At 41.1% G+C, this 25,211-nt stretch overlaps 1 long non-coding RNA gene across 3 annotated transcripts in view; it reads left to right on the forward strand.

The window, feature by feature from the left end:
- Positions 1–7,466: 7,466 nt before the first annotated feature.
- The window catches only part of LOC141056971 (uncharacterized), a 40,950-nt gene continuing 23,205 nt past the window's right edge, over positions 7,467–25,211 (forward strand). Inside the window, exons 1-4 of one of the 3 annotated variants that reach the window (XR_012221964.1) lie at positions 7,467–9,906; positions 11,886–12,173; positions 12,361–12,490; positions 24,293–24,442. This is a non-coding gene — a long non-coding RNA (uncharacterized lncRNA). The remainder of the gene's footprint in view (positions 9,907–11,885; positions 12,174–12,360; positions 12,491–24,292; positions 24,443–25,211) is intronic. The other 2 variants (XR_012221965.1, XR_012221966.1) reach the window with 2 other exon arrangements.

A 25,211-nucleotide genomic window follows, 5' to 3' on the forward strand; every position in this document is an offset into this window, starting at 1 on the left:
CATCCCTTTATGACCACAATGTACCCAACATCTGATGGCTACTTTCAGCAGGATAATGCGCCATGTCATAAAGCTCGAATCATCTCAGATTGGTTTCTTGAACATGACAATGAGTTCACTGTACTCAAATGGCCTCCTCAGTCACCAGATCTCAATCCAATAGAGCATCTTTGGGATGTGGTGGAACGGGAGATTCGCATCTGGGATGTGCAGCCGACAAATCTGCGCCAACTGTGTGATGCCATCATGTCAATATGGTCCAAAATCTCTGAGGAATGCTTCCAGCACCTTGTTGAATCTCTGCCACGAAGAATTGAGGCAGTTCTGAAGGCAAAAGGGGGTCCAACCCCTTACTAGCATGGTGTACCTAATAAAGTGGCCAGTGAGTGTATATATATATATATATATATATATAAAATGCAGGCCAAACGCAACAAGTAAATATATTGAGATATACGGTATAATCATAGAGGTGCCAAGTGCACAAATGAGATAGTAAATCGACATAGAGGATATCATGTTATTTTGGGAAAAACCCTTTAACCGGTTTTGTTTGGGTATATTGAACTGAAATTCTTATAAGAAAACATAATCCCAGAAAATCCCTGTAAAGTCCAATATTTCGGATTTGATGCAGTTATGCCATATAACAGATGACCAGCCATTGTTGGGCGCATTAAATAAAATTTAAATTTGTTCTTTGCTTCCATAATATTTTGTGATAATGCAATGTCTCTCTGCCCGTATAGCACTTTTAGTTCAGTACACACGGATTAGAAAAAAAGAACATTATTTATTTAATTTGATGTTAGTGGCCTGTGTAGCACCCAGAGACTGTCAGACTGGGGTGCCAATGGCCCACCAGTAACCAACTCCAGTGTCCCACTTTTCAGCTACATGCAAATGTGACATTATCCTCAATCTCAAACTTATATAACAATGATCTGGGTAGATTGTTAAATGAATAAGATGCCACCTTTGTCTGTACATAGTGATTCAAATATTTTGTACCATGAGCTGCTTATATAAGAGGGTGGTGGCCCACCAGAGGATTCTCCTTTTCTCCTGTGCGCCAGTCCAAGCTTACAGCCAGACACTAGAAGCACTTATCCCATGGTTTTTGTCAAGTGCTCTGGCCATCAGAGTTGTTCTTTTTTGACAGTACCCCATTCTGCCATAGGTCCAGAGTCTACCGTTAGCCCTGTTGAACTTCATACATATTCCTAGCAGGGAAATCATTCATAAAACTATAAATCTGTTCAAAACACAGCAAGGCTTTACTTTGGTTACCTGAGTTCCCCAGAAAATATTGAAAAGGTAGAATATGAGATTAAATAATTTATACATTTGCATTCACCATCTGTAACCCCTGTCTCACAAGGCCGCTCCCTTCGTCTCTACCAGGACAGGAAGTGATGACATCTGCACTAAAGGGATGGGCATTACCGCCAGCAGGTACAGCTAATTTATTTTCTAGTTTTATCACTTGTACTGCCTTTTCAATTTTTGGGGGGAGATATCAGACCCTTCTTTAAACAGAGTCTTTCAGCTTCCAATCAATGTTTAGACCAAGCACAGCACCTCATATTGTACAGTTTCTTGAGAAAAATCTTACCTATCGTGTTAAAATCTGTTGGATCATCTTTAATAACTCCTCCTTTATTCCTTTATGCTAATTACGTACCCAGTGCACCTAGGGCATAGCTGAGAAGTTCTATGCACCTTCCATGCTACATATCTACTGTCTTGGTAGATTGACAGCACTGGCTCCACTAAAATCATGTGCATGCTCCACTCCGAGGAGTATGGTGCATGTGCAGAACGGCTTTTATTTGTTCTGCGCCGATACTCTTACGAATGGTGAATGTGTGAGATTGCAGTGGAGATATCTATGGCACCTGTGAAGCCAACACTGTCAATCAAGCACGAGACAGCCTGAAGACGTACTTGGTAAGGTACGCCGGTCCACTCAACCACCTCCAAGGTAGACCATGCACGTAATTAGCACATAGGAATAAAGGATGATTTATGAAAATTAGCAAATGGATGTTAACATGAAAGGTACAACTTTCCCCCAAAAAGGTGCAGCGCAGGGTACAAACATTGCTTGGAAGTAGGTCTACTCACTTTAATTAAAGGTAGACTATAATGTCTATGGTTAGGCAAAAGATATCATCTCTTAGATTACTTTCAATTATGTAATTTAATAAAATTGATAACATCATGTCTCTATTTTAGTATCTACTATTTTATCTAAACGCTTCTCCGGTCAGACACCTGAAATGTGTTCCAGTCACGGCTGGTAGACATAGATTGACATGAGGGACTTTTTTTTGTATTATCTTATTAAGGGATCTATCAAGAGCCACAAACTCACAGATGGAACGTTGAAGCTTTGTGGTTACCGTACAGTACGCCATCTGATCTCATTAGGCTCTGACACCTTAGAAACATTTTATCATATATTTGAACACCTGGAGTAACAATCTAATTTATCATTTCATCAAGTGATTAAGAACCTAGATCTAGACCATGCCTTTTCATCGGTTCCCAGCCTTAGATGAAACCATATATGATCTAAATGTGGAATGAAGACTGAAAAACATATGTAAATATTTTTACAGTGCAAGATGAAAAGTTTGAGTTCAAGATATCTTTTCTTATCTGTCTCCAGATAACTTAAAGGGAATCTGTCAGCAGGATTTTGCTATGATATCTGGAGACAGCAATAGATTGAGGCTGAAACGCTGAATTCAGGGATGTGTCACTTGTCAGAGTACGTGCTGTTGTTTATCAACTGTGAAGATGTATCATTAAGAAATTAACATTGCTTTACTACACTTGTCGGGCAAGACCCTGTGATAAGCAGCTCACTTTCTATGGACTTTGTACATGGAGAGCCTGGTATGGGCGGGGATAGCTGCGGTGTGGGCAGGGTTAGCTTTCTCAGCTCTGCTTCATTCTAAATCTAAAAACTGTGTCAGAATGGCTGCACCCTGTAAACTAAGTCATACATTGTTGGATTCAGCTTCTCTTTGCCTACAATACTCTGCTCTCAGATGAGGTAGCAAAAACCGGCTGACCGATTCCCTTTAAGCCGCATTTGAACAGACTGATAATCGGAAATTATTTTTAAGAACAAGTAGAAAAAAGGGAAAAAATATCAGCTCGCCACAAAATTGAGCCAAATTTAGATGAAGATCAAATAAATTATGCTTGGATATTTCGGGACCGGTATCCCCGGCAGCAAGACATTTGAAAAATGGAAAAAAAAATCCAACATCATGTCCTTACTCATGTATTAAATGGATATTAAGCTTGGATTTATACATATTTGGTTACCCGGAAGCTAGTCAGAAGAAAGGGTTCGACCCCCCCATTAGGTAAAACAATTATATTATATTATACACTATACAAAATACAAATACAAATTTACAGCTTTTTGTATCTTGTATAATACATTTTTTAGTTTCATCTAATGAGACCGGGCCAACACTATGACGCCCCTCAGGCCGGACCGCCACATAGGTGAGTAGAATAAAAGGTGTTTTTCTTGTTTTGCAGGTCAAATTGAAGGCAGATATACAGCATTATAATATGCTGTCACATGGGGCTGGAAAGTACTGCTCTTATTTCATATGGGATAAATCTGATGACAGGTTCCCTTTAACGTTCTTGTACAGGTTCATATTTTCATGACAAGGAGGATTTAAAATGGAAAGGTCTATTGCAGGTTTTTTTTTATATTAAATTTCATTTTTTAATTCTAAAAAAACAAAATACAATTCATCCCCCCTCCAAAAAAAAGAACATTAGTAGTTACAAACCCCGTGTTCAGTGTGTAATGCGAGTCACGAGGCGAACAGCTGGAACATGTGTTGTGCACAAAATAAACAACATTTGTACAAAAAAAGGAGAAAGAAGCCAGCGCCTACTGTTCAAGATCAACTTTATTGTTAGAGCATTGGTTAAATCTTCACAATGCAATTCAATTAACGGATAGGCAGTTACACCATAAAAACCGAGAGAGCATTTTTCACGTGTTAGGTAGATCTGCTTCCCCCCCCCCCCGCTTTAATTGTCAAAAAAACAAAATGTGCTAACAATTAGGAAACACATGGAAGTGGTTTCTAGCTATGCTTTAATTACAACTATAAGCAATTAATTGGGGGACTTAATTAAGCTAAGGACACTGTGCAAGTGGATTGGTTTACAGCTCTTTATGACTAGTCCACATGTCTTCAGAGGATGTGTGTTTGCCCAATGAAGTGAAAATGCAATTAAGAAGGTAGAGGAGACAAAACTTGTAGTTTGTGTGCTCCAATGTAAAATCTCTAACCTACCAAGTGCCCGTGATCATACTGAAGACCTTCTATGTGGCAAGGGAGCAAGGGTAATAACTAAAATATTATTGAAGTCATCAAAATATAGCTAAAAAACGCTGAAGAAAGTAATTAAGTACACAGCACCAATCTATCAGATTAATTTCACACGGCCATAATATAACCCTGTTTATGTGTTTATACTATGGCCATAATGCTAAGAATTCATGAAAAGACTATTCAAATGAGTAAAACCATGGATCTTCTGAATGTTGTGGGTATTGTGGACTCGCCTGGTGTGGTGGAATCTTTAAGCCTTAGATCTGCGTAAGCAGCATGTAACCAAGGTGTTGGTGCAGCAGTGCAAGTCTTGACGGATGACTCGTGAGAGTCGTGAATCATTGAGTACCAGGAAAGCAAGGTGTCCAGGCCAACAAACAGATAAGAGGAGCAGGTAGCACAGATGAAGCAAACCCAGGTGTGTGGATAAACTTGGGAACACTAAATGCAGTATATAGCTTACTGGTATCTTCTGGCAGGGATGTAGTTAATCACAGGATTGCAGTCTGGTATCCTCCGGCAAGGCAATGGTTAAAAATAAGTATAAACGAGAAGTAAATACAGTCTGATATCTTCCATCAGGGCAATAGTTAATAGCAGCAATGCATTCAAGTAAGTAGCAGGGAAATGACTAACTGCAGAAAAGCAGTGAAGTATAGACAAGCTGGAAATTTATTTGAAGATATACGTTACCTTGATTGCAGAGGTCAAGCGTGAACAGTATTGATAATTATTGTAATAAGCAGGTAACTTGCTTGCTGAGAACCAGGTATGGACTACACCTAATAAGGTGGACCAACATTGTAAATAAAGCTAGTTGTAGCATGGAAGTCACGAGTAGCAGAAGTAGATGTTTAGAAACCTAGTGTCATGATCCAGGTTGGATATGACAGAGATAAAGCACAGGTAACCTTTTTTTTCTGTGCTTAGGTTTGGTTTTTGCCCCCGGTGGCCATTAGGATTATTACACTGTGGTGTCTTTTGTTCTAAATTTGCCCCCCGGTGGTGGTGAGCTTCATTGCACTTGGTTACTTTAGTTTTGTTCACGTAATTATAAAACAGGTGTGATTGCTCTATAAAAGAGTGTCAGGTGTGGTAATCACTGTTGGTGATAGTCCTCAGTTACAAGCAAGCCTGGGTGAAGGATGGAGCTGAAGGAGAGTCCCGAGCAGCTCAGTGAGAGTCCTGGAGTGGCAGCTATGGTGTCTGCGAGGAGGGCTGGAATAGCTTGGTGGAGTTGCAGCTATGGTGTCAGCAAGGAGTTCTTGTATGGCTTGGTGGAGTGGCAGCTATGGTGTAGAGCTGCACTCATGATGCTGGACTCGGTTGCTGGAAAGCTGGACTCAAGATGCTGGACTCTTGCTGGAAAGCTGGACTCATATGCTGGACTCTGTTTCTGGACAGCTGCATGCAGGTGGTGGACTCTGTTTGCTCCAAGGCTGCACTATGGTGTGGATCTGGTCAGAGGAAAAGATGCACGCAGGTGGTGGGCTCTGTTGCTGGGAGAGTAAGCAGCAGAGCAAAGGTAAGTGGTTTTTCCCTGTTTTGTCTCTTTTCCTTATGTGTGTTTTAGTGCAGTGGTGGGATTAGTTTCCGCACCGACCACTTCACTAGTGAGGGTTTAGGTGCAGCGCGAGTCAGGGTTTTTAGGTTCCTGGTCGTCGCCAGGTGCATAACCGGCCTAGGGAACGTTAGGAGTGTAGAGACACCGACTCAGGGGAGTGCAGGAGGTCTCCACTTCCCCGTTCCCTATCGCAGGGCCACCATTGTTATTGTTACCCTGGTTTTCCTTTTTATTGTTTAAATTCGCCTTACTGGAGGCAGGGTTTCCAGACATACCTGTATTTCCAAAATTCACCTGTTGGTGGCGGCGTATCCAGCTGCACGTTTTATTATTTAAATTCGCCCAACTGCAGGTGGTGTATCCAGGGTCACACGTGTCAACTAAATCCGCCCTGCTGGAGGTGCTGTGTCCAGCCACGCGTGACCATGACACCTAGTTAAAGCTGAGCCAAGTGAAGCAGTGCCACACTCCTGACAAAATAGAGTCATCTGTGAACAATGGTTCTTAATACAAATTATCTGAACGCTGTCTGCCTTAAAGGGATGTGCTTCATTGGATTTGTTCATTGTTTACATCCTGGTGCCAGAATTGAAAATAGCATAAAAATAGGGGTTCCGGTTTCCATTAATTTGATATCCTGAACATAGGTCACCAATATCGTAATCCTAGAAGTCCCCTTTAAAGGGGTTGTCCTGTCACAGCATATTGCTGAGCTAGTCATAGGATAGGTAATTAAATATCAGATCAGTGGAATCCATCACCCCGGCCAATCATTTCTTATTTGAACTTTTGACTGCTGGATGTAAATACTTTGAATGGAGCTACTGGGTACTGTAATTTAGCTCCTATTCTTACAATATATGTAAATCATCAATAGTTTCTGACTGGAGAGCTCCTTGAAGCATGTCTTAAAAAAAAGCAAACAGATTTTAATGTCTGATTTTGACTGTTCAAGAACCCTCTTAAAGGGAATCAGCGACCTATTTTTTGCCCTGAGGTGCGGCCATCGCCATCAGGGGCTTATCTACAGCATTCTGTAATGCTGTAGATAAGCCCCAGATGTAACCTGAAAGATAAGAAAAACAAGTTAGATTATACTCACCGGGGGGGCGCGGTCCGGTCCGATGGGTGTCGCGGTCCGGTCCGGCGCCTCCCATCTTCTAGTAATGACATCCTCCTCCTTACTTCTGCCGCGGCTCCTGTGCAGACATACTATATCTGCCCTATTAAGGGCAGAGCAGAGCACTGCAGTGCGCAGGGGTCGGGAAAGGTCAGAGAGGTCTGGCGCCTGCGCACTGCAGTACTTTAATCTGCCCTCATCAGGGCAGATAAAGTACGCCTGCGCAGGAGCTGCGGCAGAAGTAAGAAGGAGGACGTCATCGCTAGAAGATGGGAGGCGCCGGAACGGACCACAACACCCATTGGACCGGACCGGACCCCGGGGTGAGTATAATATATCTCGTTTTTCTTACCTTTCAGGTTACATCGGGGCTTATCTGCAGCATTACAGAATACTGTAGATAAGTAGATAAGCCCCTGATGGCGGTGACCGCATCTCATAGGCCAAAAATGAGGTGACAGATTCCCTTTAATTTCTGCAAAATACGTTGGTGCTAAAAGTAAAGATTTTTATTTTGGGGGGCAGACAATTAAATTGCCAATCAATGTAATAGTTCACTTGGGGAAGCAGAAGAAATGGGAAAGAAGATCCTAATGATAACTTTTCACTTGTCTCTATCATGAGGTCAAGCGTGGGATAACCATGACTTTATATGTATCCCTAATGGATCACAAATAACTCACATTATGTGCCACCAATTGCCCTTCATCTAATATTATTGTATCTTTTTTTCCTTTCATTGTCTCTTAATTTGTTTTACAGCCTCATACATCACCCTCCAACCTAGGACATGCAAAGTTTTGCGCATTTAACCATTTTTATTTTTTTATTTAATAGCAGTTAAACAGCTGGTAAAATAACACGAGGCATAATCAACCCCATCAGGAAACAAACAGCCCTCCTAACTTTATTACTGGAACCTATCCACCATGTAATTTATCCTTTTAACACGGAAAAAAAGAATAAATCTGTGCCTGGCACTTTCTAAATAAGACATGGCACATTATTAAGAGCGCCGGCATTCCAAAGGTGACATTGTGTTGATCAATCTCATTCTTATAAATGATTCCTCGGAGACACAGAGAAGCGAGAGCTGTTGATAAGGAGAAGCAGAGATGAATTGTGGTCTCTGTTCTCACTGATGGAAGCATTTTTGACTTTGCTGTACTGAAGCCCTTTTCTTTCTGCCTGTGGGAAAGTGGTGGGTGATGGCTGATTCTCAGTTACACAGCACATGCGGATTTTAATTAGCTGGATTTAGAACTAGACCGTATCATATCCCTTGGTGGTACTCTCTTAAGGAGAAAGGAGGACTTTATCTCTACATCTACAGTCAACACGGAGCAAGCTAAGTTGACATGACACCAAAGTAAAAACTGAACATATAGAAAAATTAATCCACTGTATGTGTGATTAATAATAGTAATAATAATAATTTTTATTTATATAGCGCCAACATATTCTGCAGCACTTTACAATTAAGCGGGAACATGTACAATACAAGTTAAGACAATTTAAACAGCGACATTAGGAGTGAGGTCCCTGCTCGCAAGCTTACAATCTACAAGGAAATGGGGGGACACAGTAGGTGAGAAGTGCTTGCTATTTCAGGTCTGGCAATTATAATAAATAGGGATTTTCATATAAAGCTGCATGATCCGGTCATCAGCCCGTGTGTTTAAGTGCAATAGTCAAGTATCAAGTGCAGTTATCGTGTGCATGGAGGGTGTGGAGACAGATGAATAACAGGGTGCAGATTCAGAATAATATTTGGAAGGAGGGAACAGGGCAAAGTTAGTTTACTGAGTAGTTGATGTGGTAGGCTTGTTTGAAGAGATGGGTTTTTAAAGCGCGCTTGAATAGGTCAGGGCTAGGCATCAGTCTGATCATCTGGGGAAGTGCATTCTAGAGAGCTGGCGCAGCACGAGAGAAGTCTTGGAGACGGAGGTGCGAGGTTCGGATTATGGGGGATGTTAGTCTTAGGTCATTTGTAGAACGGAGGGCACGTGTAGGGCGATAGACAGAGATGAGTGAGGAGATATAAGGCGGAGCAGAACTGTGGAGATGTTTGTGGGTGAGAGAGATGAATTTATACTTGACCCTGTAGCGAATAGGTAGCCAGTGTAATGACTGGCACAAGATGGAGGCATCGGTGAAGCGGCTGGACAGAAATATGACCCTGGCTGCCGCATTCAAGATGGATTGGAGAGGAGAAAGTTTGGCAAAAGGGAGACCGATCAGAAGAGAGTTGCAGTAGTCCAGACGAGAATGAATAAGAGCGACAGTAAGAGTCTTAGCAGTTTCAAAGGTGAGAAAAGGTCAGATTCTGGAGATGTTTTTAAGATGCAGGTGACAAGAGCGAGTGAGTGATCAGATATAGGTTGTAAAGGAAAGTTCGGTGTCGAATATGACCCCAAGACAGCGGGCATGCTGCTTGGGAGTTATGGTTGAACCCTCCAGTAAAAAAGTTAACCTTTTATTAGTTAGCTTATGTAACAGATACATTGTTTTAAATGTTTGAAAAATTTGCTCCTTGAACAAAGGCTTTAAGGGAAAAAAACAAAAATTGAGCTTGGGTTTAGGCTGGTATAAACGCATGTTCACATAAAGCATACAAAACTTACAAAAAGAAAATAAAACTAAACCCTGCTTTAACTAAATACGTAAAATGCAAAAGTGCAATAACACAGGGTTCGTAGTAATACTGTTTTTGATCAAAAATAGCATAAAAGCCATCCCACCGTCGGGGAGCCATGAAGCAAGCAAGAGGGTGGCATTGCAAAAAGATGGAAGGTGCCGGACCCGACCTGCGACACCCATCGGACCGGACCGCCCTGCATGTGAGTATAATAAAACTCATTTTTCTTATCTTATAGGTCGGATCAGAGGCTTATGTAGCATTATAGAATGCTGTAGCTAAGCCCTGAAAAGCAGTGGCCATATATCTTACATCAGCCAAAACTGCTGACAGTTTCCCTTTAATTAAAGGGATGGTCTGAAAAATTAATTAATTTTAATCCTAAATGGTATCTATTTTGTGTGAAAATCTAATTTTTTTTAAGCACTTTAATAAAAAATTCTCCATCCTCCTCTCACTGCACTAACTTATTTATTTTTTTTACTACTTCATCTTTGGTGACGCTTCATTTGAGAATCCCAGTGCCTGCTGGGATACTCAAGTATAACATTGTCAGGGGGCAGAGACTGCTGTCACTGCTGAAGTGTCTCCCCCAACCCTCTGAAACAAAGTGTTATCAGTGGCCTCTGTTTCATGGACTGAGTTAGTCCCTGCTCTACTGTCAACATATGCTCAGTAGATTTTAGTCACTGTCAATATGCACAATCAAAGAATAAAATATCCACAGCACCTCATATCAATAGGGGGTCAACTTTACCCACAATAGAGGCACACGTCAATTCCAGAGAGTCCTTCGCATGCTTGAAAAAGATCAGGTAAGATCGAAAACGTCGCCACAGAGGGCAGAATAAAGAAACTGAAAGAATTTTTCACCAACTTTTGAGACGCTGTCTTCATTTTCTATTTGGATGTCAATATGCACAGTGACAGTGCGCTTTCTCACTGACTCAGATTAGAAGTACCGAGTTGGCAAGAGAATGCTCTATCAGTGCAGGCTGTAAGAATATCAGGAAAAGCAGAGGCCAGCACCATCCAGTAAGTGATGTTATTTGCAGTGCAGCACTGGTCTTTGCATATTCTTACTGGCTCGTTACTTCTCATCTGAGCCGTTGAGAGAGCGCACTGTCACTGTCTTCTAAACATATGCCGGAATTGACAATCGACACATGCTCAGTAGAACAGGGACTAGCCCAGCCCTTAAAACAGAGGTCATTGATGACGCTTCAGTTCATGGAGAGGGTAGAGGTTGCGGCAGTAACCCCAGCCTCTGCCCAATGATGACGCTTTGTTTGAGCATCCCAACAATCACTGGGATTCTCAAACAAAATGTCAACAAGGAGGATGTAGTAAAAAAATAACAAATCACTTAGTGTAGTGAAGGGAGGATAGGGAATTTTTAAGTGTATTAGAAAAAAGATTAGATTATGATATTAAATAAATAGGCATTTAGAATTAAAATGTATAGAAGTTTAGAGAACATCCCTTCAATTTAACTCTACATATGTTTATTTTTGATTTCTCTTTTTAATGTGGGAAAAGGTTAAGAATTCGTACTTTTGTGTTTTGTTTTTTTCAAATGTTTGAATTTTTTAACTTTTTGCTGCATTTTTTAGTACTTTTTGGGGACTTGAACCTTAGGAACCTAGCACCATAGCATTGCTGTGTATATCTAAAATCATGCTTTCTATGAACGCCAGCCGCGGTGGTCTTTAGGAGACCTCTGGGCATAACAGCAAACCACCAGCACCCTGTGATTGCGAGTGCACCAATGGATGGTTAGAACTGAACACCCCCTGGGCAGTGCGCTGTAAATGCCACTGTTACAAACTGAGAACGACATTTAGCAGATTAACAGTAGCAGATGGAGCTGCTCTCCATTCGTGGCTGTTAGAGGCAGATGATGGTTGAATAATACAGCAATCATTTGTGGGGAAAGATATGGACTAAGTTCCTGAGCCCACATCAAAGTTAAGGAAGCCGACATACAATGTACTATTATGTCATATGTCAATTTTTTTCCAATCTGAGACAACAATATTAATAGCTCAGCGTGATATATTTATTTTCACATTTTCTAAAAGGTCGATTGTGACCTACGATTGACTGCACATGTCAAGTATTTAAGGAACAGAAAACAACTTTTTATTTCCCAGATTCTTATTTCTATTTTTTTCTGTACAGATTTGAATTTTGCTTTAAGGGCTGAATCAAGACAAAGAACTTGATTAAAGGCAGCCAGTATCTCCACCCTGCCTCTTGGTAAAAATGTGTGGGAGGTATATAAATACATTCCAGAAGATCTATATCTAGAATTCAACTCTAAAACCTGAGGCGTCTCAGCTGTTTAGCAACCTGACGTTTTCAAGACCTTGCTTAGTCACTAGATGGCTGTCTGTAACAGGAAAAGTAAAGGTTAGCAACAGCTGGAACAGCTGGACCAACTTGCAGTCCTGACCATCCTGTACCAGGGTACGTGTAATACATCGTTTCCACTTGTCATACAGACAAAACCAGTATCAAGTGGTTTCCTTATGAACCGAGACAATCGGGTCAGTGATGAGTTAGAGAAGACGCTGACAACGCATAATGTGCTACATAGATACAATTGCCAAGCACGTAGATTGGTGTAAGATGCTCTTTTTTGATGTTTTCACAGGGCGAAGTGCAATATTAAGAGAAAATGTGAATATTTTTAATGATCAGTTTTAACCATAAATATTATAAAACGGTGGATGCAGTTTTTTTATAGCCCTGATGTATGCCTAGACATCTTTCTACCGAAATCGGTGAGTGTGACCTGTCATTCTCAGTTTTAAGAATGGCTCTAGATACAGAGACCACCAACCAAATTTTGTATGATGAACTATGATTATGCATGTTTTACTTCCACTTCACTGAAACTCAGGGTTCAATATGTCAGAGCCCTGGGTACTGTATAACTCCTTTGAAAAGAACCATGAAATTTTGCAAAGATATTCTCTATTAGAATCAATGGGTCACTGTAGCATGCTTCATTTTTGGGAGAGGTCAGATTTGTAATGCATTTGTAGGAACCGCCTCTCCCTCTGTAGGTCTAAGGGGTAACATTTTTCCTTGCGGAGAGTGATATACCGACTCTGGCATGCCAATGAAAAGAGGCTTATTCACCGTGTAAGGCTGCTTTCACACTTCAGTCTTTCGGTATCCGGCATGGGGCGTCAAAAAAACGGACTACCGGATCCGGCCGCATACGCAGACACCGGATCCTTCTTTCTGTCGGATATATTCCTGGCAGAGAAGGTTTCTGGGCATGCGCAGTGCGAAAAACCGGTCCGGCGTTGGGAAAAAACGTTGCATGCAACATTTTTTCCAGACGCTGGACCGGCTATTTTCTCCGGATCCGGAAAAAAACGGACGCGCCGCATTTCCATCCGGTGCAATGCAGCAGCAATGAAACAGCACGGGTCGTAACAGGCGCCGGATCCGGCAGTCCGGTTTTACACCGCACCATGCCGGATACCGAAGGCCTGAAGTGTGAAAGCGGCCTACTGCTCCTCTGGCCTACTGCTGCCTCTTTAGAGAGGAAGAGGCCTAGAACTCTATAGCACCACTTGCACTGCGAATAAGCCTTCTTACATTGGCATTCCAGGGCAAGTATGCTACTCTCCGCAAGATGAAATGTTATCCCTTAGACCTCAGTCCAGAGCCTCTCACCTAGCCAAATCAGATCTTATGCTTTGCACTGATGAGGGGCAATGTCCTGAAACACCTTGTCTGCAAATTGAGATTCTAATTTTGCTTTTTCCCTAAGTCATAGAATCATAGAATCGTAGAGTTGGAAGGGACCTCCTGGGTCATCTGGTCCAACCCCCTGCTCAAAGCAGGATTCACTAAGTCATCCCAGACAGATGTCTGTCCAGCCTCTGTTTGAAGACTTCCATTGAAGGAGAACTCACCACCTCCTGTGGCAGCCTGTTCCACTCATTGATCACTCTAACTGTCAAAAAGATATCTAATCTGTGTCTCCTCCCATTCAGTTTCATCCCATTGCTTCCAGTCCTTCCTTGTGCAAATGAGAATAAAGATGATCCTTCTACAATGTGACAGCCCTTGAGATATTTGTAGACAGCTATTAAGTCTCCTCTCAGTCTTCTCTTCTGCAAGCTAAACATTCCCAAATCCTACAACCTTTCCTCATAAGACAGGGTTTGCAGACCGGTCACCATTCTGATCGCTCTTTTCTGAACTTGCTCCAGTTTGTTGATGTCTTTTTTAAAATGTGGCGCTCAAAACTGGACGTAGTATTCCAGATGAGGTCTGACCAAAAAGGAATATTACAAGACTTATTAAAGGGTTGATATTGATTTGTAGGATTTGCTGCTTCCAAGAGGTGGCGCTATAAAGTTCTAGTCCTGATCTTCTCACATGAGGCAATCTGCCTCTATATGAAGTCTGAGGCATACAAAGGTATACTAAAAGTCTTATGGATGCAGATGACAGACCTTTTACAGTTTCTTACAAAACATATACTAAACAAGTCTTTTAAAATATCCAAGGGAGCATGATTTTAAGCCCTTACCACCTCTTGACATCTCCAACTAAAAAATATTTCTCAAATCCACATTGTTTTTAAGCCGTGGTCAACAAAAATATTAGTACATGGCCTTATCATCTCCCACTTAGATTAATACAACTTTCTTCTCTGTGGCTTCCCTTTTAATACTATTAGCATGGGTGGTCAGGAGCCGGAATCTCCAGGAGTGGACCCTCTGGACCGTGGCACCGAGGGGCCCCGGGCAAGCTGCCAGGTGGAACCGACCCCTATACAGGGACTGTTAGGAGCAGGCCCAGGGGTTCGGGTACCACGATAGCCGGTACTGTGAGGGGCGGCTCAGGATGGACTGGAGTAGGACAGTGGGACTGAAGTGTAGATGACAGAACAGGGCTTGAACACAGGAGACAGGAATGGAGTAAGGCTACACACTGGAACGTGGAGGAGCTGAAGTGTAGATGACAGGACAGAGTTGGAACACAGGAGACAGGAATAAAGGAGGACGGAAGGACTGGAGAAGGATGGAACTGGAACACCGGAGGCAGGACTGGAACAGGATGGAACAGGAACACCGGAGACAGGACTGGAGTAGGACGTCAGGACTGGAACAGGATGGAACAGGAACACCGGAGGCAGGACTGGAGTAGGACAGCAGGACTGGAACAGTATGACAGAGCGGTGTAACAAATACTCATTCACTTCAATCTACACTAAACTCTGTTGCACAATTATTCCACTTCTCTATTGTTACTCTTTTGCCTCTTCTCTCTGTTAATCCTTCACTGGTTCCTCATGGGCCAGTTCAGAACATTACTAACCCCTCCAGCCCCCAAGCCTGTTTTCATCTTCCTGACCAGGCCAAATTTTACAATTCAGACCATTGTCAATTTATGAGGTAATAACTCTAGAACACTTAAACCGATTCCACTGATTATGAGATTTTTTATGAAATATTGTACTTTATGTTAGTGGTAAAATTTCTTTGATATGACTTGCATTTATTTGTGAAAAAATGAAATTTGGCTTAAATGTGGAAAATTTTGCAATCTTCAAAATTTGTATTTTTATAACCTTTAATCAAAGAGATATATCACACAACATAGTTAATAAATAAAATTTCCCACATGAGGACTTTACATCAGCATAATTTTTTAAACATAATTTTGTTTTGTTGGGAAATTATAAGAGTTAAAAATTAACCAGCAATTTTTCATTTTGACAACAAAACCATTTTTTTAGGACCACGTCACATTTGAAGTGACTTGATGGGCCTAAATGACAGAAATTACCCAAAAGTGACACCACTCTAAAAACAGCACCCCTCAGGTGCTCAAATCCACATTCAAGAAGTTTATTAACCCTTCAGGTGCTTCACAGGAGTTTTTGAAATGTGGAAGGAAAAAATTAACATTTAACTTTTTGTCCCAAGATTTTAATTTAGACACAAATGTATTTATTTTCTCAAGGGTAACATGGAAAAATGGATCCCAAAATGTATTGTGAAATTTCTCCTAAGCATGCCGATACCCCATATGTAGGGGAAAGCCACTGTTTGGCACACAGCCAGTAGAGCTCGGAATGGAAGGAGCACCTTTTTTTAGCCCCAAATTTTTCATTTTCACAAGGGTAACAGGAGAAATTGCATGATGCAGTTTGTTGTCAATTTTTTCCTGAGTATACTGACACCCAATATGTGGAGGAAAACTACTGTTTTGGCGCACGTCAGAGCTTTGAAGTAATGGAGTGCCATATGACTTTTTGAATGCAAAATATGCTGGAATAATTAGCCGATGCCATGTCGCATGTAGAGAGCCTCTGATGGGCCTAAACAGTGGAAACCCCCACAAGTCACACAATTTTTGAAACTAGACCCCTCATGGAAGTTTACTAGATGTGTGCTGAGCACCTTGAATCCACAAATGCTCCACAGAAGTTTATAACGTAGAGCCATGAAAATAAAAAAAATTACATTTTTCCACAAGAATTTTCTTTTAGTCCCAAATGTGTTATTTTCACAAGGTAACAGGGGAAAATTGATCCCACAATTGTGCAATTTTTCCTCAGTATGCAAATACCCCATATGTGGGCGTAAACTACTGTTTGGGTGCCCAACAGGGCTCCAAAAAGAAGGAGTAACATTTTGGAATGCAAACTTTGATGGAATTGTGTCATGTTGTGTTTGGAGAGCCCCTTATGTGCCTAAACAGTGGAAAATCCCCACAAGTGACCCCATTTTGCAAGCTAGAGCCCTCAAGTAATCTATTCAATTGTGTGATGAGCATCTTGAATCCACAGATGCGTCACAGAATTTTACAACGTTGATCTGTGGAAATGAATAAAAAATGTTTTTCACCCAAAAATGTTGTTTTAGCCCCCAATTTTTTTCATTTTCTCAAGGATATTAGGAAAAAATGGACCCAAAATCTGTTGCGATTTCTCCTGAGTATGTCAATAACACATATGTGGTTGTAAACTACTTTTGAGGCACAGTGCACAGCTCAGAAGGAAAGAAACGCCATATTGGAGTTCAGATTTTGCTGGACTGGTTTGAAGGTGCCATGTCACATTGTCAGAGCCCCTAAGGTGCCAGAACAGCAGAACACCCTCATAAGAGACCCCATTTTGCAAACTACACCTCTCAATGAATTTATCTAGGGCTGCAGTGATCATATTGACTCCACAGCTGGGTCACAGAATTTTATACCATTGAGTTGTGAAGAAAAAATAATTACATTTTTACCACCAAAATTTTGCTTTAGCCCCAGATTTTACATTTTCAAACTGGGAAATGAGTAATAATGGAACTAAAATTTGTCCCACAATTTCTACTGAATGTGGAAATACCCCATATCTGGCTGTACAGTACTGCTTAGCCACACAGCAAGAGATGGAAGAGACAGAGCGCTATTTGCCACCTAGAGAGCATATTTTCCTAGAACAATTTGTTGACTCCATATTCAGAGCCCCTAAGTGCTAGAAGACAGAATTCCCCTTCAAGTGACCTCATTTTTTAAATTATACCTCTTTGGGAATTTATCTACAGGTGTAGTGATGATTTTAACTTCATTGGTGTTTCCTCAAGCAAGCAGTAGTGCATATTGCTGAGTGAAAATTGCAAACTACCGTTGTAGTGACCGATTCATTATAGCAACCAGTACATTGTGTACCCAGCTCATGGCTCTGGGGGCATGCAACTGTAAATTAGGTGGGCTCTCATCACTATAGAAATGCCAAACATGTGGGTGCTAAATGTGGTTTAGTTACACTGAGGGGCTCCAAAGGGAGGGAGCATTTGGATTTGGTGGCGCAGAATTCACTGGATTTCTTTTGGGATATGAAGAGCCATTTTGCTTTTCCAGAGCTTTTGTACTAACAGTTACGTGGAAGTCCACTATATTTCCATTGACAGATGACAAACCTGAGTGGATTGCAATGACTAAGAATCACAAGGCTCAAAATGCGTCTGCCCGTACAAGCTAACCCCTTGGAGGCTAGTGACATATATGCTGTTTGCTATTATGCTGTTATTTTAAAGAATTTATTTCAATAAACTGTGGATTTTATCTGACAAAAGGAGCCTTCTTTTTTGATCGATTACTAATCCTGCTGCACCGCAGACTTCTCGTGCTCTGGATCCTGGATGTTTAATGGGTGAGCTGACCTTTTCTTTTCTTATGATCTTAAACCAATCACATTGCCTAAAGGTACTGTCACACTTAGCGATGTACCAGCGATCCCGACCAGTGCTATGACGCGGTCAGGATCGCTGGTACATCGCTAAGTGGTCACTAGTGAGCTGCCACACAGGCAGATCTCACCAGCGACATGGCAGGGGTCGGGGGTCGCTACTTACATGTCAGATGAGGCGATGAAGACGCCCTCCCGCCCGCGTCCACGCGTCGCTCGTTGTCACAGCAGGAAGCCCAGCAGGAAGCTGATGACGAGAAACGGTCCAGCGGGGGAGCGGTCGGAGGTAAGTATCAGACATAGCGATATCGCTAGCAATATAGCTGCTACATCACAAAAACCAGTGACGTTATAGCGATATTGCTAGCGATATCGCTTAGTGTGACAGGCCCTTAAGACATCTGAGGGAAAGTGATCATATATGTTACATATATGTTAGAAAATCTTTTCACTGAAATGCATGAAATTGGGACTGAAATGTCAATTTTAAGATGACTAAAAGTCAAATTGTATGACTTTTTTTTTCATGTTTTTGACCATGACAGCTTGGCTAATGAACCAGATACACATTAGACTAAAATCAGATATTAGTGGAATGTGTATGAGGTCTTAAGATTCCATAGGGATCAGGTATCGGATCTTCTCGTTCTCATGATGCATCGACGTTCTAATTGCTGGACCTCAACATTTACATTTTCCAAATGGCAGACTGATTGTGTTTGGTTGTCTCCATTAAAATTGGCTATACGTGCTGCAGTGTCTTTTTCTAATATTGTATTGTATTGACTCTTGCATATCCATAACTACTCAAAATCCTGTTGTGTCATGCCAAAACAGCTGCACAAATGCCGTAAATTAGGTATGTCAACACAGGAATAAATATTTTTATGGTTAAACTGAATGAAATTGATTTGAAAACACAATTCCATGTAGATAAAATGACTGTAGGTATAGCTATATACCTATACGTATATTCAGTGAAAAGTAAAATAAATTCTTTGTTGGGTAATTGCCCCCTTTACTTTCATAGTAATGGAAACAGTTGTAAATTGGGTTGCAGATGTAGCTACAAACAACATATGTTGCCATTTCTGGAGCAGAGCATTGCTGTCATGCTTGGGGGCATTGTAACACGTTGCTCGAAAGGTATTTTACAAGTGACATAACACGTGCATTGAACTATCCTGAAATTCTTACTGAAATGATTTTTGAATTGGTAGAATGAAATGAACGAACGTTGCTTTTTTCGGATTTTTATTAGGCGTCACATTAAAAAATTAAAGGAGAAAGTTATCTCGAAGACACTGCAAGGCAAAATACTCAACAGGTTAAAGTCTTAGCAGGTGTTCTCGGTGGGTCAAATAAATTTCCCACGGAAATTTAAGCTAAAGACATCTGTAGTGAGTATTGCGAAAATCTTAAGCCAAAGAGGGCAGAGCATGTGGGATCAAGAAAGGCTTTTGAGAAAGGCTGGGTGGAAAGTGCATGTGTGCGGTGTCCAACTATATAACTCTATTAGTGAAAGTGGGCGACAGTACACAGAAACCAAACTGGATTTAAAAACAAAAAACAAAACTTGTCTTTTCTCCAAAATATGTTATCCTATTCGAGCAAAGCACCTTTTATTCCTAGCTCTTTGGAATTGGAGATCCTCTAAGGCAGGGTTCTCCAACTCAACTGGGTAAATGGGCCGCATATAGAAAAACTTTGCATTTGGGGGGCCGCATTTTTTGAAGGACAAAGTGACATTTTTGCGCCTGCAGCACTTTATTTTAGTAGAATGTCTGCCCTTCGACTCACGTTCAATTGAAATGGATTGCTGCTCATAGACTCTGAACAGTAATACCAATGCAAACCGATGGTCAACCAGAGGCCAGAAACTGACATCTACATGCTGGTGCATGACATCAGAGGTGTATCTAGGTTTTCTGGTACCGGGGGCAAGAACTCAGTTCGGCGCACCCCAACACCCAAGCACAGATGGGATGTGTGCACTTAGTCACGTGCCAGCCTAGCTACTCTCCCTAATTCAATGTTCAGTGGGAAAACAGAGAAGTTATAGGTGGTACGGTGGCTCAGTGGTTCTTGGATTCAAATCCCACCAAGGACAATATCTGCAAGGAATCATAGAATCATAGAGTTGGAAGGGACCTCCTGGGCCATCTGGTCCAACCCCCTGCTCAAAGCAGGATTCGCTAAATCATCCCAGACAGATATCTGTCCAGCCTCTGTTTGAAGACTTCTATTGAAGGAGAACTCACCACCTCTCGTGGCAGCCGGTTCCACTCATTGATCACTCTAACTGTCAAAAAGTTTTTTCTGATATCTAATCTGTGTCTCCTCCCATTCAGTTTCATCCCATTGCTTCTAGTCTTTCCTTGTGCAAATGAGAATAAAGATGATCCTTCTGCAATGTGACAGCCCTTGAGATATTTGTAGACAGTTATTAAGTCTCTTCTCAGGCTTCTCTTTTGCAGGCTAAACATTCCCAAATCCTGCAACCTTTCCTCATAAGACAGGGTTTGCAGACCGGTTACCATTCTGGTCGCTCTTTTCTGAACTTGCTCCAGTTTGTTGATGTCTTTTTTAACCCCTTAATGTCCAATGACGGACACAGTCCGTCATCAGACATTTCCCCTGCTTTGATGAGGGCTCCGGCGCTGAGCCCGCATCAAAGCCGGGACATGTCAGCTGTTATGAACAGCTGACATGTGCCCGCAATAGGCGCGAGCGGAATCGCCGTCCGCCCGTGCCTATTAACTAGTTAAATGCCGCTGTCAAAGCTGACAGCGGGCATTTAAATAGAATTTCCGGCCGCCGGGCCGGAAATGACGTCATCGCCGACCCCCGTCACGTGATCGGGGGTCGGTGTCACGTTGCCTGGACAACCAGAGGTCTCTATGAGACCTCTATGGTTGTTCCAGGCATAAGGCTTTCAGCGCCACCCGGTGGTCGGCGCTGAAAGCACAGCAGTAAATCTGCTACATATGGGCGATCTGCTCATCGCCCATATGTAGCAGAGCCAATCGGGTTGTGCATGCTTCTAGCCTCCTATGGAGGCTATTGAAGCATGCCAAAAGTAAAAAAAAAAAAATGTTTAAAAATAAAAAAAATTAAAAAAACCTAAAAGTTCAAATCACCCCCCTTTCGCCCCAATCAAAATAAAACAGTAAAAAAAAAATCCCACATACACATATTAGGTATCGCCGCGTTCAGAATCGCCAGATCTATCAATGAAAAAAAAGCATTAACCCGATCGCTAAATGGCGTAGCGAGAAAAAAATTCAAAACGCCAGAATTACGTTTTTTTGGTCACCAAGACATTGCATTAAAATGCAATAACGGGCGATCAAAAGAACGTATCTGCACAAATGTGGTGTCATTAAAAACGTCAGTCCGGCACGGAAAAAATAAGCCCTCACCCGACCCCAGATCATGAAAAATGGAGACGCTACGGGTCTCGGAAAATTGCGCAAATTTTTTTTTTTTGTTTTTTAGAAAACTTTGGAATTTTTTTTCACCACATAGATAAAAGAGGACACAGACATGTTTGGTGTCTATGAACTCGTAATGACCTGGAGAATCATAATGGCAGGTCAGACTTAGCATCTAGTGAACCTAACAAAAAAGCCAAGCAAAAAACAAGTGTGGGATTGCACTTTTTTTGCAATCTCACCGCACTTGGAATTTTTTTCCCATTTTCGAGTACACGATATGGTAAAACCAATGATGTCATTTAAAAGTACAACTCGTCCCGCAAAAAATAAGCCCTCACATGGCCATATAAACAGAAAATTAAAAAAGTTATGGCTCTGGAAAGAAGGGGAGGGAAAAATGAAAATGTAAAACCAAAAATACCCCTGGTCATTAAGGGGTTAAAATGTGGCACCCAAAACTGGACACAGTATTCCAGATGAGGTCTGACCAAAGAGGAGTAGAGGGAAATAATGACTTCACGTGATCTAGACTGTATGCTTCTGTTAATACATCCTAGGAGTTTGCTTAGGTTTCCTCAGGGCACTCCGGTTTCCTCCCACATTCCAACGACATACTGATAGGGAATTTAGATTGTGAGCCCCATTGGAAACACCGATGATAATGTGTGCAAACTGGAAAGCGCTGCGGAATTTGTTAGTGCTATATAAAAATAAAGATTATTGAGTTTGTTGTCACGTGAATGTAAGTATGAAATTCGCATGCGTGATGCGTCCATGTGAGTTTCTTACGCCACCGACAGCAGGAACAGCTGATAGGTGGAAGTGCCGGGTGTCTTAACCCCGCTCATCCATTCATCTTGATTTTTTTTTTGCCCAGCTTAAAAAAAAGACTAAAAATAGAATTGAAAATTGTATTTACTGTATTGTAACGTTGCTAACTTATCAATGTTAAAGTCTTGGACAACCACTTTAAGATAGTCAGCAATCAAATGTCAGTTCACAAAAGAAAAGGACGATTTATTTTCACATCCAATATTTTGCTACATGCAATATTATTATATACACCATCACTATCAATAAAAAGCATCTTTCCCTTTTTACAAGTAAGTTAGAAATCTATAACAGTCAGCATTGCCTCCCATTGTGGAACTCAGAACACCTCAGTTAATTTTTACTAAAGTATCTCAATTTTATAGGGTTCAAGGATCGATGACTTGACCCAAGTGTTATTGTCTCTAAACTTATTTTCCATCCAAAATGAAACATAACAAATTATCTGATGCGATCGAACCATTTACAATACAGTAAATACAATTTTCAATTCTATTTTTAGTCTTTTTTTTAAGCTGGGCAAAAAATAAAATCAAGATGAATGGAACAATTGGAAAAGATTACAATAAAAACAAAGTACAACAAAAATGAGAAATAAATTTTTGCATTTTCTTAAGTGGTTGTTATACCACGTTGTTCATTTAAAATTCTAACTTCCAGTAAACCAATGTTCTGATGCTTAATCAGAAAAATGGAAAACATTTCGAAAAAAAATACTCTAATATTAACAAGAGCGAGTTCTTTTTTTTTTCCTAATCCTGGATTTATTGTTTGTCTTGAATAATAAAGTAAGCTAGTCTAGTTTGGAAATTAACTCTGTAATGGATGCCATTGTTTTATGCGAGTGTTGACATGTTTCCAATGGGCGTATTTAAATGTAAATGATACTTTTTAACCCCGAGGGCATCTATTCATGCACTGAAAAAAAAGAGGAACATAAAGAAGGCATTCTTAGTTTAATCGTGTCTTTATAAATCGTATATCACGTAAACAGTGATTTTATTATTTTTCTCGTAGCTTTCATTAAAATATCCCAGTAACTGCTTCGCGCAGAGGTCAAAGATAGATTTAAATGTGTGCAAATATATGAACGCAGTTTTGTTGGAAAATGGCTCTCTAAGTGGCTCTATCTAGCCCATTTGGCAGTGTTGTTGAAAAATAATGCATTGCTTGACACTGTGAAATCTGATTCTATTCCCACAGCGTCTGAAAGGGGTTTAGTAGGTTGAAAGGTATATCAGCCAATTCCATATGTTTCCTTAGGGAACCACAAATACTCCTTAATTGAAAAGAACTGTAAAAATAACAACCAAGTATTGTGCATTTAGCAAATGGGTCCAGTCTGAGCTAGAAATGTCTGATATACATTACAAAAACACAAAAAAAATGCAAATTCAAAATAGACAAAAAAATAATAAAAATCTAACTATAACAAATCCAACAATTTCTCCTCCATGTAAATGAAACATAATGAGAATTTTTGCTTCTTTTCACAGTTACTTTTATTATAATAATTATAATATTATTTTTAAAGGGAACCTGTCTGCAGTTTTTTTTTTTTTGCTCTTTAGAGCAGCATGATGTATGGACAGAGACCCTGATTCCAACGATGTGTCAATTACTGGGCTGCTTATTGTAGTTTCAATAAAATAAGTGTTTTATCAGCAGGCGATTATCACTACAGGACTAGTTGTCTTGTGCCTCCTAGTCAACTGCTTTGTGTAACCTCGCAGCTTTCTGCGAATGGACAATGTACACAGAAAGCTGTCAATCAGTGGTGTGGTTGGGGTTATAGTAATACAGAGCTAAATATTTAGGGTTTCTGTTCTTACATCATATTGTTCTAAGATTACATAGCAAAAACATGATGACAGATTCCCTTTAAGTAGTGAAGGTAGCCATTTTTAAGTAGATTCAATATTCAATAGCAATAAAAAATGGAGTTGAGCGAATCTTCCTAAATCCAATATGGACAGATTTGCTCAAGTCAGGGAGGAAATTAGATTTAGATACTCTCCTCTCCTTGTTCCTCCTGCATGTTTTTCTTCTATATTATTTCTACTATGTCTAATTTCTCTTCCATCTCGGTCTTCATTCGCTAGGCCCCACGTCATCATGTGGAGTGAATCACATGCGGTCATGTGTGGTGTACAGCATATCTTTAATTTGCATTATGCTCAACTGGAAGGAAGATAGAAGAAACCAAGCGGAATACAGAGGCCCTGATCAGAGGATCAGCGGTGGCATCACAGGTATGGGCAGGGGTGTGGCGATTGTGGTCATAGATTGTGCGACCGTGACCGGGCCAATGAAGGAAGGGCGCCTACTTCAGCTTAATGTGCATCCAAGTATTCACATTCAGCTGAAGTGTATTTTGGGGCAGAGACTCATAAGCTCCCTGCACTGCAATACATGCCGCCGGTCAACTAGAGGCCGGAAGCTGATGTCAAGGGGGGAACACATTGTATTGATGTCATGTGTCACCTATGACTGGCACGCTGAACTCAGCTACAGAATCTCAGAAGCTATAGAATAGGACTCAGCACTTTGTGTAAGTGGAGGAAGGTAAGAAGAATTGTTTTGTTTTTTTTCGTGATGTGTTAGAAAAGAGCAGCAGAGCGGACATTATACCAGTTTTGGGGCCTGAAAGGGAAGAAGGGGCTCAGGATGGGAGACATTATAAAAGGTAGGGACACAGGATGGGGACATCATTACACGATGGAGACCAGGATGGGGGCAATTTATTACAAAAAGGGGCTAGGATGGGAGACATTATTACAGGAAAGTGGCAGGATGGGGACATTCGTACATGGAGGCTGAATATGTATGTTTTTATAGGATTTAAAACACTCCAAGGGCCCATACACCTGACCAACATGCAGAGGGGGCCCAGGTCCAATTTTTACACCGGGACCCATCATACTCTAGTTACACCACTGGGTATGGGAAATGCAAAGGAGAGGTGAGTATTAGATTTTGATTTTTATCCTGCTCTGATAGACCTAAATGGTGGGTGGTTGC

This window comes from Dendrobates tinctorius, unplaced genomic scaffold, assembly GCF_039654945.1.
Source record: "Dendrobates tinctorius isolate UK_male_01 unplaced genomic scaffold, ASM3965494v1 ptg000201l, whole genome shotgun sequence".
Taxonomy (NCBI): Eukaryota; Metazoa; Chordata; class Amphibia; order Anura; family Dendrobatidae; genus Dendrobates; species Dendrobates tinctorius.